This window comes from Haemaphysalis longicornis, unplaced genomic scaffold, assembly GCF_048455015.1.
Source record: "Haemaphysalis longicornis isolate Haplotype H1 unplaced genomic scaffold, Haemaphysalis longicornis Haplotype H1 scaffold_9, whole genome shotgun sequence".
NCBI lineage: Eukaryota > Metazoa > Arthropoda > Arachnida > Ixodida > Ixodidae > Haemaphysalis > Haemaphysalis longicornis.
The window spans coordinates 87,568,489-87,592,364 of record NW_027526460.1 but is presented as its reverse complement, the minus strand read 5'-3'; the positions used below and the strand labels follow the sequence as shown (position 1 = coordinate 87,592,364).

General features: G+C 49.5%; 2 protein-coding genes across 3 annotated transcripts in view; one reads left to right on the top strand and one right to left on the bottom strand.

Annotated features, from left to right (window-relative positions):
• Window positions 1-23,876, bottom strand: part of LOC144153878 (uncharacterized) — a 785,919-nt gene that overhangs the window by 617,279 nt on the left and 144,764 nt on the right. The window lies entirely within an intron of this gene.
• The window catches only part of LOC144153028 (toll-like receptor Tollo), a 51,414-nt gene that overhangs the window by 22,149 nt on the left and 5,389 nt on the right, over window positions 1-23,876 (top strand). The gene's annotated exons all lie outside the window — the stretch shown is intronic.

The window sequence follows — 23,876 nt, the reverse complement described above, 5'->3', positions numbered from 1 at the left end:
TTCGGGGCGTACGCCCCGCACTGTTAAGGGGTAACTACATGCGTCTAAGCCGATGAGCGACGCGAGAAAACTCACTCATTGGGTACGGCAAACAGGTAATGTGGGCGACACAGACAAAATTTTTTTACACAGGCCGCTGACGGCGGCAACTGCGGCAGGCGACGTGCCGTCGCCGTCGCGGGCTTATACCGGCCAGAAGCAGCCCACGAGCGAGCGGCAGCAACGACGACGAATGGCATTGGCAGCAATGCATTATTTTTTTTTTCGTTTGTCGCTGTCGCCCATAGTGTTTGTTGTACCCATTACGGTACTTTTTTCGCGTCGGTTGTCGCCGTCGCTGCGTGTGGTTTAATGTTCGAGCGTTCTGATCGTTCAATAACGAGCCTATTGGTTCTCATCAGATGTTGCGATCTGCAGCGTGCATGCAACGAAGCGTACTCGAGAATGAAGAAAACAGTAGCTATATGACCCATAGCAACTTTTACACGCTGTACTTGTGAACGTATAATGGGCCGTACGTTGCAGTCGGCTGAGGGCAAAATCCTATGCAAATTAATCGGGGATTATAACGTTACAAAAAGAGTTCTCTTTACTTAAATTTTGTTAAATGTTTTTATACCGGGAACGATAGCGGGGTAAACAATAGAAGCTACGACACGTAAGCACTAATGGGTTTGGGGCTCATTGCGTAGGCAGCAGCTGTAGGGCGCGCTGTCTGACATGACATTGGCCAAGTGGCACAATGAGCGTGGCTGCATCCAAGGTCACCGCACATTCGCATGTAGACTTGTGACTGCGCCAAGCAGTATTGCATTCCAATACGGGTTCAATGCGTTCTCTCGGAACAAAAACTAATCTATCACGTCGTCAAACTCGTAAATTTTTTTTTCATTGTAGAACTTATCTTTGCTGTCCCCCTCTTTCTTCCTATGTAGGAACCACGGGAAGACGGTATTTGCCCGAAGATTTTTTTTTTCCTGAGAGAGAACGAGATCCCAGAGGCGTCAGCAGGAGTGGCCGTCGCATTCAAGACACTTCTCCTCACATCCTTGGACATCGTGGATGAGTTCCCATTGCTGCTGTCTGTGTTTTTAAAGGGGAAGCGCACCTTCTTGCTTCTGTAGACGTTACTTCGGCTCAAGCACGGTGCCCTGGTCAGTACTGTTCTGAAGGCCGCCACCAACATTGTGAAGCATTCAGCTCGAACGTGTTTGTTTTTAATACCAAGTTATGCCTTTTTTAAATCTTATTAGCGCATCCTCATTTGAGAACCACCCGCTTAAAAAACCCAGTGGGAATGTTTCCGGTGGTTTCCTATTGTCCCACCAACATATATCTGTTGCAAAGTTCCCGTGTTAGTGGCTTTGTATCTTTGTGTTGATTGCACCTTGTAATGCGCTAATAGTAATCCACGCTGAATAGTTTTAGTCCAAGATTTTTGTTTCGCAAAATTTATTTGTAGATGTTTTTGATGTGTCCTAAATAAGAGCTGGCTTTCCAGTCCATGTGAAGCACTCACTGATGTACTAAGGCCACTTTGTTTTATGTTAATACTGTTAACTATTTTCCCACTGCTGTATTTCTACTGACGTTTTCGTGCTAATGCCAGTACCTTTTTATTTGTGGGTGTTAATGTCATTTTTATTGTCTCAATTTTATTTTTTTATTTCAGTGATATCAATTGCTTTGCTGCATTTTTATTTGTGAATTTTTCTTGGATGTATCCTCAATAGGCGTTACGTCTCCTGTGTGCATGTGGAGTAAGAACCGTTTTTATGCTGTGATATTTTAATTCAAAATAAACTGCTTTTTGTGTGAAATTGCAGAATGAACCGATTGTTGTGGTATTTTTTTGAAAAATAAAGTCTGACCTTGTTTTTTCTTCCCATGTTTCAAAATGGCTTGTCCTGTTTTGTTTGCTTGTAACTGCCTATAGTACCATCGTAGGGATAAAAGGGGGGGGGGGGTGGGGGGTCTAGTAGCAGGCGGAGCGAAAATACGCTGTCTCGCGGGGAATAGCAGAACGCTCTTGAGGCGTAACGAGATGCTTTACAAGAGAGAGTATTAGTACCCGTCTGCAGTATCCGGGAACGCCGAAACCAATAGAGCTTATTCACGCCTAAACGGAGTGACGGAACGCTGCCTTGTACATGGCATAGCAATTCCCACACAGGGTTCAAGTACTCCGCTTCGACAGCAGCAAGTAAATCCCACGAGGAGTGTTTCGCCTCTCGTTTGGCCGCCACGCGCTACTCCTCGGAAGAGTCGCCCAATGCTGCCAAAGGGAGTGAAATATGGGACAAAAGTTTTTACTCCTAGACAGAGTGCCCAGCACTCCTCGTCTTCTTAGAGTGTATATTGCCATGAATTCCGGCGTAACCGGCGGAGAAAAAGATGACGAAAAAAACGGGTGAAAGAAACGAGTTTCTGTAGAAACGAACAAAAAAAAAAAAGGCAGCACGAGAGAAAGCAGTCTGTTCAAACATTGCCGTTACCATGGTTCCGAGCCCCGATAGCTTATAACCACGGTTCGTGAATGCGGTGCGCAGGCAGCCAAGTAAGTCCGCGGCGCACATCAAGCTACCGGCCCCGCTGCAGCCGAACTCGACCGAATCGAAAACTGCCGGGTTCGTCCGGGGCCGCCGGTGCATTATGCAGGAAGCACTATTACCCACGACGATGACGGAGGCCAGGCCGAAAGAAGGGGGCGACTCCTCGGACACGGCAGTGGATGTGTATACGGAAGAAGAACAATCAGAGCGCGCGAGCGAATTGAAAGCGCACGGGCGGCGACCGGCGCTGCAGTCTCAATTCCGTGCATCGAATGCCAACACGGGATGCGCTGCCTGCCTTGTGCGGGGTTGAGGAGGAAGCGCTGCGTTCAGGTTTGAGATAAAGCGCTTTAGAGATTCTCCTGTGGTCTCAATCGATTCGCAGCCCCCAAGGCTTGCTCCGTAGCCAAGGCGCTTAAAAATGAAAGTCAAGTTCGCGTTAAGTTTTTTAGTGCGCGTACAGTGGACTATCCGTGCGACGCAACTATGTCTTGATATGTTTCTTCTTACTATTTCTGGGAGAGATTAAAGAGAGGGTTTCGGCACGGCTTCGGGTGATGCTGAAGCGTGATCGCTGAAGTTCTGCGCCCGAACCCGTAGTCGAACTTTGGTAGGCCACACTCACATGTAGCTCGGCTCCCGGTGCACCATCTCGAAGCATCGTCCTGTTCCCAACTGCGACCCCGCCTGCGTCTCGTTTCGATTTGTGCCTATTTCACGTACAGTATCACATCTGGCAGTAAGCGGGCTTCCCACGCACAAACTTTAGCCGGTGAGACCCCGGTTCAGAACCAAGCAACCCAGTATTGAAAAGCTTCGCACAAGAAATAAGAAGTTCACGCTAAGGAACGACGCAGTAGGAAGTTTATTTTCACAACAGATAGCTTCGTTTTAGGTCTGTGTGGTTCACTATACAGCAACCGATAGGGAAACTAATCAAACGGCTCGAACATCAAGCCGCGCTTTTGGTTGTCACGCATTGTTAAACGAGCCTACACTCCTGCAAAACAAGGTTGAAGTGTTCCGAAGCGAACGCTGCACTGCGCGCGTGCAGAGAACGCATCCGAGCACCTTCGATCTCGCCAACGCGTACACCCAACTCTGTATTCATCGCTCCGTCGTGGTGCACGGAACAGCTCGCACGGAGCGAACGTTATAGGTCCTCCGTCCACGCAACAACGAACCCCATCCGCAGTACGACGTGCAAACAGCTACACGACAGCGGGGCTATGCAGACAGGGCCAGTGCGCTTGCAACAACAATCGCGGCGCCTCCTGGCGGCCGAGCTCTGATTGAGGCTTCGCACGCAGGGTGCTGCACACTCTGTGCCGGCCGCGGTCCAGGATGCGACGGAGAAAGGATCGAGGAAATCACTCGCTGCACGACACGCCGCCACTACCCCGCGCCTCTGCTGCGGCAGGGAGAAGAAGAAATGGTCGGCTGATGGCCGCGGCGCCCCATGCCGGCTGTGTCTGTGCGTGTCTGCGAGCGTAGAGCAGTCGCTAATACGTGGGAGAAATGTGGCCTCCGCACGAAAACGTAGCGACGCGTATGCACGCCCGTGTATGCTGTGGCGACCGGCGCTCACGAGCGACAGTCGCATCAGCTTTCGGATATGGGAGTAGCGGAGATCCCGGACTCTCGCGTGAACAGATTGAAAGAGACGTTCCAGCTTTCTGTCGATGCATCGCATTCATTAACCAATGTTTGGGCAGGAATAACATGCGTTCCGGTAGACATGTTGAGTACGGCTTCATTCATTATTGGCGTTTACTATATGTCGTGAAATTTGGCTGCCTGGTAGCGTTCCTATCTGTCACTCAATCAAACCGGCTCGTTCCGTGAGACACACTGTCGTGGTATATCTCTCTCTCTCTCTGGCCCACAGACACACGCACACACCGACATGCGCAATTTTCAGTGAACCCGGCTTTCAATATGCATACCTGGCAGGTTCGCCTGGATGGCATTAGGGAGATGTGACCGGGATTAGCAGGAACAAATGAAATATTTTACACGAATTGTTATTCAGTTACACCAGAGCAGGAACCGAACTGTGTCGTCGAAACTTCTAACAAGCTACACCACTGGTCGCTTGCTAATCCTTCAACGTGGCTGACGCCACCATTTTCAAAAAGTCCTGAAAATACTGTTGAGATTTACAATCTTCGCCCCTGCGACACTTCGCCAAAAGAACGTGACCCAGGGTTGTGCCAGACATGGATGCTCAGATCTGGGTGCGACGTTTTTTTTTTTTTTTTTTAACTATGCTTAACTGCCTCTCGCATTCAGCGTTGCTGCGGTACTGGTCGGTTTAACTTTTGCGCATGGCGCCGACAACGCTTTTTAAGCTCTTGACCACTAACGATGTCGATTGGTGTAGGATTGGATTGGACTGTCAGGTAGATCTGGTGCAATGTGGCCAGATTTGCATAAAGATTTGGCCGAACACGGGTGTGTTTTCGGGAGGTTCCTGTTCCGGTCGTACTATTGGACAAAACCGTCAAAATTCGGGAATCTCCCAGATAATTCTGGAATCCTGGCAGGTATGTTACATGTATGGCTACAGCCGGTGCGCTCGGCTTAATATTTCGGATAGTGAAAACATGAACAATATTACTGGGAGTGGAAGACCTGAGAAAGAAGGATGGAGAGGAGGATGAACACGTTGGCAGTATGAATTAAATAAAGCCAATGGGGAAATAGGACGGAAAGAGGGATGACGATGAAGATGCAAACGTTCAGGACGGAAATGAAAGTCGGGATGAAAAATTGCCGTTAACCACGAATTAAACAGTAAAATATTTTAGTAGCTTAAAAAAATGAAATAAAACGCCAAGAAATATCTCGCTGACGTGCATGCCAGTTGGAGTTGGAGGAAAGAATATGTCTTCGACACCACGGGTCTCGCCGTAAACCAAGCCGACCGCGTTCAGCTTCCGAGACGTCGGCAATGCTGTTTATGATTGCTCTTCAAACCTCCGCCGCCCGTCCAGCCGTCGCACTGGAAGTATAGGAAAATTGAATGTTCCCCCAATATGTATACCAGGCTGCGCACTTTAAACAGCTTGTGCTGAAGCTGCGCAGTTCGAGGGTTAGAGGCAATGGGATATTTTACTGTCCGTTTTAGCGACGCCGTCAACGCGGAAATGGCTCACCATTTGTGAAAAGCCGGAGCCGACTTCCGTCGGCTGTGCCGGAGAAACGAAAGCAACGTAGATGCGTAGCCGTGCATACATACTTCTGTCGTACGGAGGCTTTTCGATCCGGTCGCAGTCGATGTTCGGCGGCATAAAAAGGCAATAACCCGCCGCCGCTTCGCAAGGAGACATGCAGTATAGACGGCGCACTCGAATATGTTTCAAATTTCATCCGATGGGGAGATTGCGAGGCGGGCTCCTGTTTCTCTAACGGACTCTATTATCTTTTTCCTTCATTGCGCAAAGCCGGTCGAACTACGCTTGCATTCGGTGTGGTTTAACAAACCGATTTAATCTTTAAACAACTGGTTTAAAGAACGCCTTGCGGGAGGGAAAATATCCCAGACATTTCGCAACTGTCTTCAAGCAGGGAACGCTGGCAGCGGCTGGCGATAGGTTGGAGTGTTTTGTTTCTTGGTCTCTACCGCGTATCAACGCAGCAGTATACGGGACAGCTGTACTGTAAGACAGACTGCAGTGGCAAGTTCGGGATCTTTCGACGGGGCTGCCGTGAATGGTTTCAAGAAAACGAAATATTTATTCCAACTTTGAAAAGCAATCGCCAGCTCTTCGAATAATTTGGGGAGCGCCAGTGAATGAATGAAGATGCAGTTGGGATTATATTTGCTTAGGAGCATTTATTTTTTGTCCTTGAATGCGGTGTACTTTATGGCTTCGTGCACCAAGCCTACATCATAACAGATCTATTAATAGACAAAAGAAAGATAATCTTGTTTCGTTCTTAAAGTGGTATTTAGAATGATGCGGAACTAGAGTACTGCTACCCTGGCGTTTAAACCTATTTAAACAAAGTGAGAAATAAGTTTTCTTAAAAGTAAACTTCAAAGTAACTGCGGGCGCTGAGGCTGAACCACAGCCACGGGGCAGTGGTACAGCGGAGCTTTTGACCTCTGACACGTATTTTAGAGGTGAAGCCCCTTAGGGGTTCGGTCTGTCGCTGCCTCATGTCGCCGTCGTCTGATGTAGTCGTAACATCATGTAGTCCCGGTACTAAAGTACCGAGACACTCGTTTTCCAACGCCTCGCTCTAGAACGTTTTATCTCCTCGGGAAAAACGCGTACGAAAAGAACACACCGGGAAACTCGTTGTCCAACGCCTCGCGCTAGAACGTTTGGTGCTTCAAAGACACGAGACTGAACGCAAAGCTGTATACCTCTACCCCCCCCGACGGTTTCATCTCCGAGGGCGAAAACGTCGAGACGCCAAGAATATACACTGCATGCTTCGCCCCATTCCCTGGTTTCACGTTACGGTTTGCTGTCGTCGGGCAAAAACGCCAAGGCGTCTAGAATACCCTTTTACACTGCATTCTTCGCCCCTCCCCAGGTTTCACGTTAGTAGCGATGGCCCGGGATTCTTATATCGCCATCGCTGATTTACACCTGCGTTCTCGGGCAAAAAGACGTCTCCTTTCCGCCCCACACGTCCCTTGGCATATTTATCTATTATGCGTATTCCAACGACAGATTACACGATTACAAACTGGAAGTGAATATTTAGAACTCTAAGGAGTAGATAAAGCTCTCAGAGGGGGTGTTTAATTAGCGGACACGAAAAGCAGCGCCTGGTCGGGATAATGAAAAAAATCACGCCATATCCACGGAATGAATGACGATAAGTGGGGCGAAGCTCGAGAGGGGGAGATCATCGGTAACCGTAACTCTCCCGTGAAAGTTCGCCCATTACATCATTAAGAAAGACGTAAGACTGTGTGCGTACATTGTACAAATCAACTTTTATTTTCGGAGTCAATGCTCCCAGGCCCAGACCTGGTGAAAGACCCCGCGCCATCGAGGACTACCCCGCACCTCCACCACAATTTGTCACGTAGGATGGGACACAACGGTAAAGAAAGAACTTTTATTTAGGGCGAACTTGTGCCCGAACAAGACGAGAGGAAACGAGCAAAGGTCCTTGCGTCTCGTTCGATCTCCGAGAACGACTGCCTGCGTTCGTGGCGTGATCTCTTGCGTGATCTCCCCCTCGCAGTGCACGTGCACTCGCGCCTCCGTTGGCGAACACAGACAAGCTCGCGCTCCCGGTGCCGAGTTTGCGCTGCCGGTTGCAGCCGGTTCTTGCGCGTGCAACGCGGGCCACTTTGCGACATCTCCTAAAGCATGCGGCGGTCACGTACCACGAGACACAAGGGATGGACAGACCCATGGCTTTAGGAGCTTCGCCCCTAAAACACGTCTACACGGTAGAGGTGGTGGAGGTGGTGGTGGTGGTAAACGGGAGAGGCGCAGCGTGAAGTTAAGTAAACGCATGTCCCGTCGAGGAGATTTCTTCGCGCGCATGCGTGTTAGTGCAAATATCGTACCGTCAACAGCAACAGCGGGATCGTGTCGTTAATCAACGACGGTGCATAGAAAAACGCTCGCACTTTTTCGCTCCGCACAACTGTCAAATGGCACGGCGTGTACCACTGAACGGCCTCCTCCAATACGACTGCGCGGCGACGCAGCTGCACCGGGCCCAAAAACCACCACACGCTAAACGAGCAAACGACGCCGCTGTCACCGTTCCGTTCGGAGGAGGAGAGCGCAGCTGGTTCAACCAGGTGGCGCCACTTGTCCCGTCACCAATATTTCATCTCCCGCCCACGGTCAGTCGCCCCGGACAAAGCCACCAGCAACGGGTCCGCCAAGAACAAAGAAAGAACCGCGCCCCGGTTCCCCCAGAACTTATCTCGCCCTTATACACACAACATCGGGGAAAAAACAAATATGGTCGCTTCGAACTCGACGAACGCATTGTCGGCCACAGGAGAGAAAGGGACCACCACTGAGCAGGCTAACCGCAGGCTCTGAGATCGCCGCTTTTACCGCGGCTTCACGGCCGCCGCGCGCACCGGACGGAATAAATCTGGTCCCGAGGAGAGCCGATCTCGGAATTCCGTCGGTGAAGAAGCCGGACGACGACTGCCGCACGTCCCCGCGTTCTAGTACGGTGCATCACCATGGACAGCACGCTTAATGGTAGCCTAAGTCCACCGCAGACACAGTGAATGGTTTCAAGCACTGCACTTAGACTCCACCGTGCAAATTTAGCTCGAGCTGAAAGATAACCGTTAACAGCTGCATCGCCTCCAGAAATCCTTCAGCCTGACCTAACGACTGCCGTTGGCTATTGTTGGCTGCGCTGCTAATAAGTGCCGGATAACAAAACATCGCCTTTCCCAAACGGGGAACCACCATTCTCCAGCCGCGAAAGAACATTCATAATCTCTCCTGCGCAGCTCTGGTTTGAGGGACGGTGCACGCAACTTCCGTGGCAAGACAGAGGGCGGCCTTCTCCGAGCGGGAGAACCGAAACCCTCGCGCGTGGCTTCGATGCTGGCCGTCGATAACGCTTCCGCCCGAGACCCGCCGCCATCAATTTGGGAGTTGGCTCGACACTGGCTGGCTGGCTGGCTGGCTTGCCGTACGGCTGTAATGCCGGGTCCACCGCCGCCGCCGCCGCCGCGATACGCATCTTCTCGTCCAAATTTAAACCCGAGGAGGGAGCTCCTTGTCTCCGAGGATCTGAGTTCTGTGGCGGCGGAGGATCCAGCCACCCTTATCGGCCCACGCGCGCGTCGGCGGCGATTAGCGGCGGAGGGACAACGAGCCTCGCTTGGACTCCGAGCCGAGCCAAGCCAAGGCTCGCTGAGGGGCGACGTCGCAGCGGGATTCCCACGACGATGACGACGACTACGGCGTAGTCCTCGCATGAGTGAGCCTTGGCGTTTTCAAGAATGTAGTGAGGTTTTTGTACGCTTACCTTTTTTGTTTCTATTCTGGGCGGTGGACACCTGCGTCGAGCTTGCTAGACGGTGCAGCAATCACCCGTCTCTATGCAGAGCCCTTGAGAAACGCCAAAGACCTAGCTGAAGCAAGGAACTATACTATAAATAATTCAGACTTCTCCAATCACTTCCTTTGTCGTATTATACATACCCTGTTAACTTCTTGTTGCAATCGTCTGCATCAGCCTTTCATTCATTGCACGTTTAGGGCACCTCACTTGTTTGAATTCGGAAATTTTCTTCATATACAAGGGTAACAGTTGTAGTTTAAAAAAAAAAAAGGCCTTTTTTTAGTGCTGTCTATTTATGGACCCTAATAAAAACCCTGTACTAAGCGCAGTGAACTCGGCCAGTTGTGGCAGTTTATATATCACTCCGCATCTTCGGTAATCTCCAGTGTTCAGCATTTATTGTTACGAGTCCGAGAGAGACATTTGCAACGAGCCTGTGAAGGCGCCTCACAGTTTCCTAAGCCTAGCGGACCGTCTATTCATGCAGGGCATGCCGTTGTTTGGAATGAACTGTTCGTGCAACCAGAGTCCAACTGCTTTCACGTGTGCGTGAGGGGAACAAATCATGCCACTGTTTCCAAATTTTCCGGGTTTCATGAGGTCAGGAGTTTTGCTTCCTAATTAAGTCACTTGCTACAACAAACCGGTACAGTGGCGTATGGATACACCGTTCCCATAAAAAACAACGCCATTAAGCGACCATATTTTGTCACTTCACAGGGTCGCGCTTCCTGTCTTGTATTGTACATGGCAGTTCGGCAAACATCACTGCGAAGGAAAAGCTTGCGGAGTCACTGTGGGTATATTCACCACGGCACGAATACGCATACAAAAGTCACCACCGGTGTATAGGCCGTTGCGCCTTGGATCTTCCGCTGGAAGACCAAAAAACAACAGGTCGCCAAAATCCACAAGCCAAGCCTACCAGACGACATTCACAAGTCAAGCCGACCACTTAGCTCACTCTAGCATGCAGAAGACAGGGGCTGGCGTACCGCCCAGCATCGGAACCCTTCCGGAAGCGGGGTCCAATTGACTCGCGTTCCGAACTGACGAGCAGACGACAACGCTGCAGCCAACTGCGCCCTGCCGTGGAGAGTAGCAGACGGAACAGGCGGAAGGCGTTTCTTTCCGGAGGTTGCCTCCTGCACTCGGGGTTCTTCATTACACGATTGAGTATCCAGGGGCAACGGTACATGCCGTTCGGGGATCGATACCCATCAGTCCGAGAGCGAGCCCGCCCGGTAGAATGGAGATCTAGCATGCAGCCCGACGCGCAATAGGCGCGTTTCCGCCGTCCTCCTCGGCTTCCGAAGGGCCCCGTTTTACTGCTCTTCGGCGGCACGTAGGAGACTCCCGCTGCCATTGCAAGAACATCAGGGATGGAGTGGAAAGAGGGCGAATGCTCTTTGTACGCTAGCCTTACCAGTTCGGGCCGTGCACTGAGCCTCGGAGGCTTCCGAAGCTCACGGTGACTTCTCGAGACAAAACGCCCAAAAGAAACGGGGAATGACAAAGTAACGGCTGATCGCTGTCCGCTAGGGAAGTACAACGCTCTCACTCGTGTGTTCTCGTACTAAGTACTGCTCTACCTTCAAGGTTTCTCTTCTAGATGAGCTCCATTTAGGGTATTAGGACGTTCACGCGCTCAGGTTGCACACCGCCGAGAAACAATGCGCAGAGAGCCCCCACCGCCGTCAGGAAGCACCCGAACCCGCATTGCGTAGGGCACGTACCGACGCATGCGCTGAGAACAAAACGTTTGATTAATCGGGAACTTTCTGAAGGAACTGACGACCCATGACGTCAAGCAGTTATTACATCACGCCCGTGATTTGACATGCAGCGCTACTGTGTGAATTCCGCCTGTGAAGCGGTGCGTCTAGCGGACAGCCCACACAATGTGCGCGCGCGGTTTCAGCCGTTAACGGCGATGACGGTTCGCCGACTGCAACGTAAGATTGACACCGCGGACGCCTTCGCGCAGTGTACGTAAGTACAAGACGCGTGGCCTGGACAGAGCTCCACGCGGGTCATTCGCGTGTATACGACCGCGGTTACGCAAGCGAACGCGCCATCGCGACAGCAACATCCTCCCTGTGACGCCATCGGGCGGCAAAGCAAGACAAACTACCGCCGTCACACAATGTAGGCACTTGCAAACGGTGCCAGGCAGACTGCTCGACGGCTTCTGTGGGACAGCGTCCCTGACCCGCGTCGAACGTTGCGAACCGCGCGTCCGCAGAGGCGTCCGATCTAGTGAAGCTCCCCCCTCCAAACTCCCAGAAGTCTACAGTTTCACACGCGATCACTGCCCGCGACGAACGCCTGTATGCGGGTGTGACTGAGGCATCCTGTCAGATCGGCGCTGCCGGCGGTGGCCGGCGCGTTGACGTCGGCACAAGCTGCCAAGTCGTCGCTGGACAGCCTGAACGCGTGTGTGCGCGAGCGCAGACGGGAGCGATGAAGTAACCACCACTGGTATGCGACTGCCGCCTGAGCTGACAGGCGAAAAAACAAAAAAAAAATGTCGGCATTTGACGCACAGCAAACCCACGTTATATCGACGTCCTTGGGGCGGGAAACTTGTTCTTTATAAGCAGCACGTCGTTAAAACCGGCAATTGCTTGCTCTCCACGTACTGCCATAAGAGCCCTTAGGAAATACTTCGGCAAATCTAGAGTTCCAGTACGGCGATTTCGTTATGACGGGGGTTCAACGTATACGAGGTGAACGATCCTGCGTGTAAAACGAATTTCTCAGACGACTTTGGTAGATAAGGAGAAGTAGAGATGGCTCCCGAAAATGGATACTGCTGGTGAGGAAATAAAGCGGGAGAATCGTCGTTCTCTGACGAATGTAATCGCTACTGGTATGTAAACGTCCTCTATCCGTTTAAAACGATAACGCTGTATCCAATTTCCTCCCAAGAACTCTGTATAGCTTACGCTGCTGGCACCAACCGCCGCGGCGGAGTTCACGAGCAAAAATCAATACTCCAACTTAGAATAGCGCGAAACATGGCTACAGTTGTGCGTGTATTTCCAGGGTTAGGTGAGAAGGCATTCATCGTTGGTCCGTTATTACAGCTCGAGGCAAGTGTGCCGCCACCTACTCTTCCTACTCTTCCATCACCTATCCCTACGCATCCCGACCACCATTATCCGCGCCTCGTCCATCAAACCACGGATACGTTACTTCTTCCTTATACACATAACGAAAATGATTTCTTAATCCATTCTGGTTGCTTCGGCTACCTCCCCGACAGGAAATGAATATTCCAGGCTGTGTAGGACAGCACTACGGTAGCAGTGCGGACTGAAGGCTTACCCTAAGTATTGTACCCGCATCACTTCGAAGTGATAACTTTTATCCCCTCTGGTAGCGCCTCGCAGTCCCCGTGTGAGCCGCATGAAGCACGGAAGGCTCTAGTTTGACTGGGCATAGAAACGTGAACGAGTCCGTGGTCACGAGGGGAAACTGTCGCCGTCGAAGAAAACCCACGCGCGTAAACTTTGTTCTGCGCTCAACGGCATGTCAGTCATCTCCATTCTCTTCCTCGTCTTTTACTATCCCCAAAATGAAGTATTCAACTCTGTCGGAACTAGGGGCATGGGCGAATAAATATGTCGCCCCGCAAAAACACCGTGGAGGTTTTGCAGAATGCGACAAAAATCCCATTTCGGAGAGGAATAGTTTGCTCTCGTAATTCAGAGCATTTGCTCTGCAGATAATTGGGAATGGTGACCATGGTGCACTGCGGCGTTGTAAACACACTCCGGAGCGTGGGAGACCACAACATGCGAGTAGTAATAAAATTTTCTTAACTAGCGCGCATTACTATTTATACCCGCGTCTCGGCGGGAGATGTCAAAAAAGTTCGCTCGACTGGTGTGTGTTTAAACTGCGGTTTCACTGTGTTTACAACAGCGCCCAGGAAAATTATTATTTCCACCCTTCTTAAAGACTCCGCCGCCCAGGGACGGTCTCCTCACGTTCAAAGTAAGAAAACATAACGTAACGGGCGTGCTTCGCTCTAAAGTAAACGTAGCGTCGTGGAAGAGTTTAAAAGTTTAACCTTATCAAAATCTTGCGAAATAAAGTTCCCCGCGGCGAGCTCCCTTAAAGTGCTGCCGTCGCTGTGGGCGCTTCCGGTGAAAACCTGGCCGGCATATGTCTACCACATCGCAGTTCCGAGAAAGCTCGACAGCGCGTTCACTCTTTTGTCCTTGTTTTTGTTTTTCCTGACAAGAAAACTTGGCTGCGCCGAGCGGACACCTGGTGGAAGGGCGCTCGCGAGAGAGTTCTTTACGCCTCAAAATAAGGGCTAATTGGAAATTTCACGCCCCGTCGGAAAACGGAAACCCCCTCTAGCTGTGCGCATCGCGTCATACGACCAGCGGAGGAGCGAACGGAGGAGGCTCTCAAGACGGAAGGAGACCCGGCAATTTGCTTCGTGCTTCCCTTCCCCCCACGCCCCGACGAAGGACTCTGGTGGAAGACAGACGCAGAACTGTTTCTGCGCCGCTCCCTTTCGCGTGCAGGCTCGCGTTGGCTTCTTATTCGTCTTGTCTCAGCTTTCCTTTCGCGTCTCGCATCTGTCGGGGCGCCGACAAACAACGGAGACCCCTTGACAACAAGCCGTTGAACATGAGGCCTGCGAAGCTTGGGAGGAAGGCTAAAAAAAAAAAAAAAAAAAAAGACAGCGCGAAAGACACCGGATCTGCGTTACCCTTTAGCTGCGGTTTGTGTGACGAAATCTTTTGGATCTAAGAGCTATGCTTATCTACAGGTTAGGTTGGCGGAATAATTCTGTTAATGCGGATTCATTATAAGCCTCATCAGTCGAAAAATGCGGCATTGTTGACTGTACTAGAGGATGGTGCCAAAAAATCTCGGGCCATATCCACTAATGGGAAACCTGGGGAGTGGCGAAGCAGTGTATAAGTGTGTTCTCGGCGCGTTGGCGTTTTTGCCAACGGAGATGAAACAGTTGGGAGTAGCCCACGGAGATGAAACGTTCTTAGGAAAACGAGTGTCCCGGTGTGTTCTTTTAGTACGCGTTACGTTCTAGCGCGAGGCGTTGGTAAACGAGTGCCCCGGTATTTTAGTACCATGCCTACATGATACTACGACGACATGAGACGCCGACAGCCCGAGCCCCTAAGGGGCGTAGCCCCTAAAAGCCTAGCGGGGCGTAGCGTGTGGGAAGAACACGTGATGGCACGTGAGGTGAACAGGTGCAACGCCACCAACGGAGGACGGGGATTCTCGGGAAGTAGCGGTGTGGAATAAATGTGACTGAGTTTGTGTAACACCAAGTGAGACAAAATAATTATAAGAAGATTACGTGCACGTGACGGCGTGCGAGGAGAACAGGTGCACCGGATCTACGAAGGAAGGTGATCACGGGGAATTAGTAAAGCGAAGCAAAGGCCACTGCGTTAAGAAATCTTCGGGCACGTAAGACTGCTTATGTATGGCCACGGGAAGCCAATGCTTTCATAATCAGAGCAAGTAAGCAGACGTAGGAGCCCCGAGCAATTTTTCTTAAAAGTCCATACGTACGCCATGTTGCGTGATTAATTCTAAACATTGAAGGTGCGTATATGAGGGTTAAGCCTTGGGACTCCGCGCCCTCGTATCTAGAATGAAAAGGAGTACCGTGGCTACTTTATTCACACTGTTTGTAGAGGTAGACATTTTGCTGCACACTGACTTAATAGAGAGTTTTAGTATAGCGTTTTAGCTGTAGCGTTAACGTTTTGCGGGCCGCAATCGCGAACGGATAGCGCCTCGTTATGCTACGGTTAGCGTGCCCGCTAACGCTATGGGCGCGCTAAAGTGGTGCTTTCCGCTATACTAAAACTCTCTAATTCTGGAATACCAACTCATCCCTTGCTATCTCATTTTTACATAGCTCAAAAACAATGCCAATGCGCTAAAATGGTAAGTGGTCGCAAATGCAATTTAATGCCAAACGCTCACGGAACCAATCTTATCGTGTTGCCTGCGGTAGCCTGCACACTACCTCTTCCGGCGCGCAGAACGTCTCTAACGGAAGTGCACCGTACCATCCGTTTTTCCTCCTCGTTGTCGCAAATGCTGCTACAGGCACTCAAAACTACACTATGTCAACTTCTATAAATGCCTTCACTGTTGGTCATGGTGATGAAATCCTGATTAATGCGAGGAAACTACCTAATAACGTTGAGGGTAGCTCTTGCTCGGGTACGAAACAAGTATACATTAGAGATTATGGCGAAGAAGTCTGTCGCCTTCCTCTTCGAAAGCGAAATTCGCTCTTTTCTTCTAGCGACAGGTCAGTACTGGTCCCAAATCAATCACACAAACGTACATTTTGGTGGGCCGTCATCGCGATGGCCGAAATTTGTAATTACCCTTACTGCAAAGTTTCATATTCAAAGTTTTATATTTAGTCTGGCGCACTTCAGCGGACTGAATTTAAAAGGACCGACAACCGATTTTTGTGGAGTGCATGTCCTCTAGCTAGCTCATACGAAAGCTAACGTTTTATATAGTCGGGCAACCGCAAAGAACTCCTAAATAAACAGGCGGATATAATTTTAGGGGCGCAGCCGCTAAGGGGCTGTGGCTGTTGGCGTCTCCTGTAGTCGTCGTTGTCGTCGTCGTCGTCACCATAATCGTTGTCGTAGTCGTCGTTTCATGTAGTCATGGTGCTAAAACACTGGGAAACTCGTTTACGTCTCGAGCTAGAACGCAACGCGTACCAAAAATACACCGGGACACTCGTTTACGCCTCGCACTTGAGAGCTTCGTGCTTCAAAGAAAAGCAACTTTTACAGCAGAGCTGCATACCTCTAACACCCCCAACGGTTTCATCTCCGTCTGCAAAAATGCCGAGGCGCCAAGAATACACTTGAACACTGCATGCTTCGCTCGTCCTCAGGTTTCACATTAGTGGAGATGGCCCGGGATGTTTTTTTTTTTTTTTTTTAATTTGGCACTAAACTTCCTAAAGTCTAAAAGGTGGCGCCGCGTAGTGCCAAAACGCGACACTACCGTACGTGTCCAAGCAACTCCGCCGGTTTCAATGCGCGATTAAAAATCCGCATGCATAATAGGAAATGCTGCACAATATTGTTGTTTTAGCCGGGATTAAGGCTCTAAATACCTCCTTCATATCACGTACAGTTAAAGGTGTTTTGCCGCATTGCTCACTGCCATTGTTGCCAGCATTCTTTTTTGCAGGGCACGCATGGCTGGTAGATCTAAAAATTCCAATTTCGAAAGTTCTAGGGCGCTCTCAGCAAACACGTTTTGGGCTAAAGTGTTTTACCCGATACCCTTTCATTTGGGATAGAGGAAATATACTCGACAAAAATCGGTTGTCTCTCCTTTTAATGTTGCGCAATTGTGGGAAAAAGCAACGACAGTTTTGTTTATTAGAAAGCTGCGGGCTGCGCGGCTTGAGAGTCGCAATTTTGCTACGCCTGCTTTGGAAGTACAGTCGACTCGCGATAATTTAAAGTCGAAGTACAGTGGCTATTCTAGCCACTGTAGTCGAAGGGACCCGAGGATTTTGTTTGAATTACCCGAAGTTTGAATTATCAGAAGTTCTCATATATATCACTCTTGGCAAGGTGACAGCACACATTATGATTAGGCATTCATGTTGATAAAAACTTCTAAGCGTTTTTAAACACTAACTGCACAAAATAAACAGAAAGCAGAGGCGTAAGGTCCACAAGCCGAATGCTGTGAGCGTCACTTTCGTAACCACCGCGTCGTTTCTCTCTCTCTCTCTCTTTTTTTTTTATGCTGACCCGCGACACGTGAATTTCGTGATTGTGCGTTCCAATTTTTGTTTTTGCGACAGTGGCCCGCGTGGGTTTGATCACTTCGGCAATTGTAGGCAGTTAATCATATTTAGACGGTTTTTGAGGCCTGTTCGCTTTTGCGGTTTCTAATTCGTATCGTGAAAAAGAGTAAAGATACGGTAGCTTACTTGTGCTTCGTTTCAAACGTTTGTTTACTAGCAATGCTCTTTTTATTGCACGCTTGACGCACTCGTGTTTCATTTTTCGACTTTTATGATTATATAAGCGCGCAAATTTTCAAATAGTTGTGGGAAAGCAGTAGATATTTTCCAATATGAACATGCAAAAAGTACGAATTTACCGAATGACGGAGTTTGAATTAAGCGGCTTTTAAACACATTGAAAGGATAGCTGGCCAACGAAAATTATGAATTTTGTTCGAATTAACCTAAAGTACGAATTATCAGAGTTTGAATTATCGAGAGTCTACTGTATAAGGTTAGGGAGTTTTCTATCATCGTGTGCACTGCAACGAGGAAAACAACTTTAGGGGAAAAGCCTATCACCGATCATGTGCCCTTCCTTCTCAATCTCACCTCACCGTAAAGCAGAAGTTTCGACTTCATCGCTCTAAGACAGCAAATTTAATGATTGCCGTTTACAACAGTGGCTTTGCGAAACACTAAAGATTACCATTCGTCTTGCGCAAGTCATTCTGTAACCCACACTTGCCCAGGCAAGCGCAAGTGAATTCAGACGCAATGACTCGGCCAACGTCGCGTTCAGCATTAGACGCATTCACTCTGTAAAGAGCAAGTCACCCGTGAGTGACGCGATTTCGAACAGAGTATGTCGAACCCTCATTTGCGACAGCTTTGTGCGGTTCAGTGGACGTAACCCTTCACTTCGCAATTAGACGGAGTCGGGGTTTACGCATATAGCTTGGTAAAATTGAGAAACCCCTTGCGCCATTGGCGCCAGGTTCAGGAACCATACCATGATTACTTCACCATAGCTCCTAATTGGCGCTATCTCATTGTTTAAAATATCGGCGTTCACGTATTTTGTAGTTGCTGTTAACGTTTTATTTGTTCACGTAAAGTTGATCAGGGTTAAGCGTACACGCGCAATACGTTAAATACGCGCAATACGTCACACCGACGACGTCACGAAATCAATGAGAATTATTGTGCGAGGGAGAACAACTTCTGTATTTTATTTCCTCGCGTACAATACGTGTGATCTCAGCCTAAAAAAGTAGGAACATAAACCAAATATTCCGAACTTTGCCTGATCGCTCGATTAGGTTAAATTAGAGGTTAATGTTGACAATTCTCGTTGCAGTTCCTTTAACGCGTGTGCAGATATAATAGCGAATGTCACGGCTGGCTTTAGTGCGCAGGTGGCAATATAGAGGAGGAGGAGGAGAAAAGCGAAAGGAAAGGCCGAGATGTTATCCAGGCTTAGAGCCCGGATTGCTACTCGGCACTGGGGAAGGGGTGTTCAGGGGATAAAAGAGATGGCAGGCGAAAAAGGGGGGATAGGAGCGGGGTCGCGCACACACTTTAGTCCCTTCGTGGGCACTAGAGTCTCTCAGCTAAACCTGTGTCCTTCATAAAACGCAGAAGGGCTTTTGTTGCCTTCTGCGAGGTCGATTGTAGGGGCCTTTGTCCTAGAATAGTCTCTAGCTTGAACTGTTGATTGTCCAATCTTCTGAGCTCGGCTGCCAAAACGCGTCTTTCCGATGAATACTCGGGGCAACAACAAAGCACATGGTCGATTGTCTCTTCAACCTCGCAGGCGTCGCAGTGAGCACTACTGGCCATCCCGATGAGGAAGGAGTAGGCTTTCGTGAAAGCCACTCCCAACCACAGCCTACAAAGTAAAGTAGACTGTGATCGAGTCAGCCCACACGGAAGACGACGCTGGAGTAGAGGGTCCTGGTTGTGGAGGCGCGGGTGCACAAAGTCCGGTGTATTCCATTGAGTAATGGAGGTCCTCCGCGCGAACTGACGAAGCAGCCTAGCGGCATCAGTCCTTGCAAGCGGAAGCAAGATGGTCCTTTCACTGTCATGGCCTATCCGGGCAGCTGCATCAGCCGAGACATTGCCGGTGATTCCACAGTGACTTGGCAGCCACTGAAATACAATATTATGGCCCTTTATGACAGCCTGGTGAAATAATTCCCGAATTTCTGTCACTAGTTGGTGCAAAGGACCGTAGCGCAGGGCTGCTCGGAAGCTTTGCAGGGCGCCTTTGGAGTCGGTGAAAATGGACCATTTTTGGGGAGAAGCTTCCATGATGTATTGAAGAGCTTCACGGATGGCTGCAAGTTCAGTAGCCGTCGAGCTCGTCACATGGGCGACACGGAATCGAATCTTGGTTGATTCTGATGGTATAACCACCGCATCTGCCGAACTCGAGGACGTCACAGAACCGGCTGCACTCGCTTGCGTGTATTTTAATTTAACGAGAAGCTGGTTGGTTAATCGTTCGTAGCTTGCCTTAGTGCACAAAATTTCGTGCCGGGCAGAATTTGAATTTCGCTCAGGGCAGACTCTGGGACGAAGTTAATTGAAACTGGGAGGGCTCATCCTAGCCAGCAAGTCATGCGAACGCTCTTCGAGAGTTATCTGAAACGTTCAACCAACTTGACAGCATGACTGGGCCTATGGCACAACAGGAAACGCGCACTTTATATCAGGCGTGCAGTGAACCAAAGCGTGTCACGAGACAGAAACTATCGGAGTGAGGTGTATTTCCCGGGGTCTTCATGGGTTTAAGGGCATTAGAGCGGCATTGCAGCATATACGCACTGTGTGACGTAGGCACCGGGTTTCTAAGTATTCGACACCACTCACCCGGAATTCTCGCTAGTGCACCACCGCCAAATTCCCCATGGAACCGAAAAAATAAATGCGGTGGAAGGGGTTCTCAGTCAACTGCCAACAACGCCTTTTATGCTGATGCTGAGCCATCTGCTGTGCAGTACATTTGGACTGTGCAGCTCGAAGGTCAGTCTCTAACCGTCTAACGAGTCTCTAACCACGTGACAGGTGGCAAACACACAGCGTCATTTGGTGCGTACACTTTGTTTTACAGCGACAGCTGTGTGGGCGGCAGTCTGCACGCCGTCTCCCGCACGGGCCGAGAAATATCACACTCAGACCTGTAAAGGGTGCTTTGCTGTGCGAAGATGTCTATAGATGTAAAGCCAACTTTACGAAGAAGTCCATAATGAGGTTGAACATAAACAAAACCCAAGTTCTGTAACGGTGTTTAAACGATGTCTAAAGTGCGAATGCAAGCTATAGCTACTGTAGATGTAGAGCTGAGCTTAGTACACAAATATACGAATAGCGGAAGAAGTTGTTTACTAAGATGGGTGTCGACGCCTTGTAAATTTGTGACATGCCGCGAATTGTGACGTCCCGAATTACGAATGGCGAAATGCAATTGCTGCTGCCTGTATAAGCGTTTTTTAAATACGTATAAGTAACTTATGGGCATGTAAAGCTAAGAGAAACGACGCACCTGGTAACTGTTGTTGATCGCGTATGTTAAATATCTAGTTAACCTTACCAAACAAAATCAAAGCTTCTTCCTTAAGAGAACGATGGTTAAAACGCGAAGCTTTTCCCCATTCAACCTTAGTCGAAGTCAAAGTCCAAATTCCAAGCTGCTTCGACCGTGTCGGAATCGAGCAATCACATAGACATCGACTTCATAGCACGAGGGACCCAGGTTCGAATCCGACCACGGAAAGCGTTTTTTTTTCTTTTTGGGTGCTTGACGAGCCTTCGCTTTTCATCAGCATCGTTTTGTGAAACCCACGGTATAAAGTTGAGGCTTTCCTGCGGGGCGCTTTTACGCGGACGCTTCGCGATATCAGTGAAAGCTTCGCTTAAAAGGCTGCTTCACTACGTACCCGCGGTAGGCTATGTAAGTTTCTACCGCGGTCACCCTGATTCGATTTGGTGTGCACGAACAGTCAAAAGACATAACCGGGCTAACGCAGTCTTAATTATTACAGCGGTCAACTATGCCACAAAGCCGGCCGTCACTTTTACTCCAGCCAGTTGAGCGGTATTTGCCGCATTTTTTCCTAGGCGGCAGCACCGTACGGCGTCGGCCGGCGCTCCATCGCTTCGCGTTGCGCCAAACTCGTTTACCTTACGAAAAAGAAAAAGGGAGGTGAATGGTCGAGGGAAATGCCAGCTTTAATTCGTCATTTTTAGCCGAACAACAAAGTGTTTGTCATCAAAAAGACAATGTGAAAACAAAAATATAAAGGACGTTATCTTTCGGCGGAAGGAAATGGTTATTTAGCCCTCTGGTGCTCGGTTTTGTCCCTTGCTGGTGTTGTCCTGCGTAGCTGTAACGCCCTCACAGCACGCGCCCTTGCCGGAAATTGTTTAAGAAAGCGAATCCAAAGAAATGTTTTTCAGTGTCGTAGAATTAACACTGAGGCGTGAGGATCTGTGGTTTCGCCCGTCGGGATGACCATTGATATGAACTTCAGAGGAGATATCTGCGCTTCACTGTAAGCTAGCGTTTTTCGCTGCATTGCACCGTCGCAAAACCACGGCACAAATTATCTCGTTTTCTTTTTTTTTTTTTTTCGCACTGAGAATTGTTTCGGGGAAGGGCAGTAACATTGAGGACCGTTCAGGAACGCAAACGCTGCAACCAATATAAACATTGGAAACCCCAAAAAGGTTCCGTTCGGTTACGGATGGCAACTTTATTATCAGATTTCAGCGCGTAGGGCGTGCGGGAATACGCATGTCGCTTGAGCTGGCTTAGATATCATGAACCACGAAATGTCGAGGTTGCTAAACTTGTTAGCGTGTAAAGATATGCAAGCGGTTGTTTAAAAAAACTTGCTCATTTTTATTCCGGCACCGCTTTAGCTATTGATTTATTTAAATGTAAGGTATATGCTCTGAATAAGGAACGCTGCAAATGTGTTACACCGGAAGAGGGCATGCTATTTTAATTGCAAATTTTGACGCAGTAAAATCGATATGCAAATAAACGAAACGCGCCGGCATTAAACGGGGAATCGATTAACGCTATCGCGTGAAATGAAAGATCGGTGTTACGTGAAATGTATCCATGTTTGTGTAACACGATAGTATCGGGAAGATGAGTCCAGAACCGGATGGGATGATGAAATGTGGATGCACTGAACATGTCTGAGTCACCGTTCATGCGTGTAAAACAGTGCCAGTTATGCAACCACCTCGAAATGCAAGGAATACAGATTCTAGTCGGGAGCGATTGACGTTTCAATCAAAATAAACAATAAAAGAGATGTTACGGAAAACTTCCAACGATTTGTGTGAACGATCCCGTTTAAGCTGCGTTGCACTTGAGTGTCGGTTTATTCGGAGTGAGATGAATCAAACCGCTCTGCTGTCTATTGATTGAAACAAGTTGAACAGAATGGGGGCGGTGGGCGCATGAAGTCTAGTTAAGCTTTTTTGAATGCGTCCAAGGAGAAGTAATATTATTTACCACATAAACATCTTAAAGGTTTCGGGCCCTTGGTGCTCAGAGTAATTACAGCTTGCTTTAAGGTTGCGTCATCGCGACTTTCAAGAAAACCCCTCGTGTTAATCCGAGGTGTAAGTGCTTCGTTTAAGAGTCGGCGCTTTAGGAACGCAGACAACCTCGGCCTACAGTCAATGGCCTCCACGTCCATACGTTTCCCGAGAAAGAACAAACAAGAATTACGAGCCCAATCGGATCGCAGAAAGCGGCTAAGGAACGTCGCGGCGCACTGCAATGCACTGACAACGCGACGTTCCTGCTTCATTTAGGGGCCGACTTGTCTCACTAACGAAGCCGGCGTGTATGCCAACGCGCAGCTGCTACGTTGACCGGCCTCCTCTGATGCGAGATCTCGCGAGGCGGATACTTGGAAGCCAGACGGCAGGAAGAAAAACTGCCAGAGCGTAAGGAGTGGTTTGGGAGAGGAGGGGAGGGGGTGATTGTCTTGCTCACTGCATGCACCTGGGAAGTGCTAACGCGGTGGCCGTTTGTCATCCAGGCCCAATCACGTATCTCTTCATTGCGTCACAGACACAACAGCCGTGTGTCAATGTATGTGGAACTGCAGGCCCGCGACGTTAACATGAGCACCACCAATCCACTCGTGGTGGTTCGTGAAGACTGGCGTTGTGTCTGTGGAGCGGAGGCTGTTACGGCTGCGTTTGCCGCTGCGCTGTGAAACAAAAAAAGATAAATTCCGGCCGGACACGCAAGGCGATGCGCTAACGTAAAGAGCGGCGAAGACGGGACGTGCCGTGATCATCACACCTTAGGAGTTTTCCTTCTTTTCTCTTAGCCGTCTTCGCCCGGCGCCCAAAATCGTGCAGGCTCTCTCCGCGTGGCCAGACTTGTGAAGGGCCAGGTTCGTGTTTTGACTGCCAGCGTGCCCCTTCTCTAACAAGGGGGGGGATCCCTCCGCTGTGGGGGCCCCCTCGCCCCGCGTCCT